The sequence below is a fragment of the Saccostrea echinata genome, unplaced genomic scaffold (assembly GCF_033153115.1).
Source record: "Saccostrea echinata isolate AGI-Se365-2 ecotype Australia unplaced genomic scaffold, CSIRO_AGI_Sech_v1 ptg000046l, whole genome shotgun sequence".
Lineage (NCBI taxonomy): Eukaryota > Metazoa > Mollusca > Bivalvia > Ostreida > Ostreidae > Saccostrea > Saccostrea echinata.
Window position 1 is genome coordinate 8,085,490 of NW_026889795.1, and position 4,285 is coordinate 8,089,774.

Consider the following 4,285-nt stretch of genomic DNA (forward strand, 5'->3'; position numbering starts at 1 on the left):
ACTAAGTATGCATAAGAAAATAAATCAAAACTTTCTCTGAATAATAAATATACCTCTTATGCGTTTTTATTAGCTCATTTGCATAGAAACGCCTATACCTAGCCTTAACTCACATGCGAAGGAGTTGATCCTTACGTCGTGGGTTCAAATCCCACTGCGAGACGTGGAGACCGGTCCTTCGGATGAGACCGTATAAACCGAGGTCCCGTGTCGCAGTAGGTGCTGGCATGAAAAAGATCCCTCACTGCTCAATGGCCTTGAGTGCCGAGTATAGGACAAAATTTGCAGCTCTCCACCGGCAAGTGGTGGCGTCTCCATATGAGTGAAAAATCCTCGAGAGGGACGTTAAACAACATACAAAAAAAAAAAAAACATGATGATTTGTACTTCAGTTTATTTAATACTTTTCTTTGATATTTTGGTACACAATCAACCATTATTGTTATTCTTTAGTTAACTGTTCTGTTCTTTTGTTTATACTCTTCTTCTCTGTGATACTATTTTGATAAGTTGTTTTACTATTTAACTTCATTTTCATTCACTATGAAACACGTACATTAATTTCCTTTACTGCGATACTTTGACACCTCGCTGTGACAATTCACTGTGTTCTAATGTTTACAGATACTTTGATGCCTCGCTGTGACAATTCACTGTGTTCTAATGTTCACAGATACTTTCATGCCTCGCTGTGACAATTCACTGTGTTCTAATGTTCACAGATACTTTCATGCCTCGCTGTGACAATTCACTGTGTTCTAATGTTTACAGATACTTTCATGCCTCGCTGTGACAATTCACTGTGTTCTAATGTTTACAGATACTTTCATGCCTCGCTGTGACAATTCACTGTGTTCTAATGTTTACAGATACTTTGATGCCTCGCTGTGACAATTCACTGTGTTCTAATGTTTACAGATACTTTCATGCCTCGCTGCGACAATTCACTGTGTTCTAATGTTTACAGATACTTTGATGCCTCGCTGCGACAATTCACTGTGTTCTAATGTTTACAGATACTTTGATGCCTCGCTGCGACAATTCACTGTGTTCTAATGTTTACAGATACTTTGATGCCTCACTGCGACAATTCACTGTGTTCTAATGTTTACAGATACTTTCATGCCTCGCTGCGACAATTCACTGTGTTCTAATGTTTACAGATACTTTGATGCCTCGCTGCGACAATTCACTGTGTTCTAATGTTTACAGGTACTTTGATGCCTCGCTGTGACAATTCACTGTGTTCTAATGTTTATAGATACTTTCATGCCTCGCTGTGACAATTCACTGTGTTCTAATGTTTACAGATACTGTGATGCCTCGCTGTGACAATTCACTGTGTTCTAATGTTTACAGATACTGTGATGCCTCGCTGTGACAATTCACTGTGTTCTAATGTTTACAGATACTTTGATGCCTCGCTGTGACAATTCACTGTGTTCTAATGTTTACAGATACTTTGATGCCTCGCTGTGACAATTCACTGTGTTCTAATGTTTACAGATACTTTGATGCCTCGCTGTGACAATTCACTGTGTTCTAATATTTACAGATACTGTGATGCCTCGCTGTGACAATTCACTGTGTTCTAATGTTTACAGATACTTTCATGCCTCGCTGTGACAATTCACTGTGTTCTAATGTTTACAGATACTGTGATATTTTGCTATATTTTTTAAACTTCAATTTGACATTTTGGTTTACTGCTATACCCTTTTGTTTGATACTTTGATTTATTATATTGAATACTTTACTTCGCTTATTTACTTTATTATAACACTTTCTTTGATGTTTTGCTTCCTATAACTTTCTTAATACGTTATCTCTGGCCCTGTTACGCTGCAAAAGATATTTTTTTTAAATTAATTATCTATATACTCCAATAGAAAAAAATATCCAGTATTATACGCCTGGAACAATAATTTGAATAAACTTAAATTTGCACTTTCTGAAAATAACACTTAATCTTAAATTTTATCAGCTTTGTAATATAATAGTGCACATGTATTGTAGACGAGCGTAGCATGATATTATTATACAATTAAAGTATATCATTGTAGGGAGTCAGCAAGATTCCAGTTCCCCAAGAGCAAGCCTATTTCCCGAGGCGAGGAGGCTTGCTCTAGGGGAACTGGAATCTTGCTGACTCCTTCAATGTTATACTTTGTTTTATTATACCGATACAAAACTTAGACAAGTTATCTCCTAAAGCTTTGCAATTCTTTTTTATACGCAGTGCTATTATAAGTTGCGCAATGGGAAGATCAGTTACATGTACCAAGAATGTAGATAAATTCTATAGAAAGGCATTGCTTTTGAATTAATGGTTTCTTAATTACATGAATCTGCATGCAATATTCTGTTTATTAAACAACGCCTCCTTATATGTAACTGTAACTGTGTAACGGTATGAATATTCATGCTTTTATTTGGAACATATAAAGACTTTTCATATAATTAAAAGAAATTGAGAGATGTTCCGAATAGATCTGTATCAGTTCATCGAACTGACGCACTTTTTTCCAGGAAATCAGTCTTTTTACGGCAATTTTCAGGAAATCAGCAAAACATATCGATTTACTCTTATTTAGCATCATTAGAGGTATAATATATCTGCTTTAGGGTGTTTCTTTTCAAAAATATACTTCGAGTTCTCAGTGGATTATGGCACTACAAGTGTGATATATTTGACATTTTTTTTACCTCTACTGATTTTTCACTATATAAGAGTAAATCGATATATTTTGCTGATTCCCTGAAAATCACCGTAAATGGACTGGTTCCCTGCAAAAAGGTGCGTCAGTTTTATGAACTGATACACACCTATTCGGAACACCTAGCAATTTCTTTTAATCGTTTGAAAAGTACCGATACGTTCCAAATATAATCATGAACATTCATAATGCAGCTCAGTTAAAGTTATTTATAAGGAGGCGGGGCCCAATTTATACGGGAAAGAGTATCGTGTTATTGTTATGTCAACATCGTAAACTAATGTGTATTGAGATCTAGACGGATCATGTAACTTTGTCACAGTGTAAATTATTTACATAAAATAAAGTTGCTAGCAGATTCTGATACATGTATTTCATAGATTATTCATTATTGTATCTTATAAACAATTGATTCAAATGCAAAGACTTTATTTATTTATCGTTTTTCTACATTCTGAGTAATCAATATTTCCATTGCGCATCATATAATTGCACTGCGTATAAAATAGAATTGCAGTCATGGGTTTTGAAAAAAGTTTAAATTTGGTATCGTTATAATAAAACAGTTAAAGTATATAATTTTAGGGAGTCAGCAAGATTCAAGTTCCCCTCGGCTGCGCCTCGGGAAACAGACCTGCTTTTGGGGAACTGGAATCTTGCTGACTCTCTCAATTATATACTTTTACTGTATACTGTTGACAGTTTATACATGTACATTAAAGACAACTTTCAATTTGTCGACTTGTAGAAAAATGAAGGTTTTAGATATACATCTTTACACCAAAGTACTAATTCTATATCTTAATGCAAACGAAAGAACCTGAGGAACACAAAAAACTAAAAAAAAAAAACTATTGTCATGGTTTTAATACAAAATAATTTAGAGATCAAAGGAATGAAAAACAGGTGACAAAATGTTTAAATATAAGAAGACATACAAAAACATAAAAGACAAAATTAATATCATTCAAATGCATCTCAAGAAAAGAACAAAAAAAAATGATAATAAATTATTGGAAATCCAATAACGAAATGTTTTCATTGCATATGATATGGTATATTTTTCATTCCAAAAAAGGTTGCACATTATTTACATATTTTCAGCAAAATCAAGTTCAAAGCAACACATATAATAAGAAAACAATCCATAAATGCTTATCTCCATTAGACTTTTTGTTGTTTAAAGAAACAGTTTAGTTTTGAAGTTTTTGTCAAATTTTCAGCTTGATTCTGGTGTACTGCAGGACAGTATTTATAGAACTATTCACTTTATCATTAATAAAAATAGGAATGTTATTTTTTAATCCTATGATTTATTTGGACTCTTCTCTAGAACTTTACAAAACACTGAACAATCTAAAGACGATGAAAGAAGGTAATTACTTTATGAAAGTTTCTATCTGCAATAAATACTGGATTAGTCTTTCAGAATAACCGGTTAAAGATTTAACACCTTAAACTGTTTCTAAGGAGAGGCAAAAATACACTCTGGCTAAAATATGAGTTAAGTATATATTATTTTTTTCAGTACATAAACAATATTTCGCAAACAAATATTTTGATTTCTT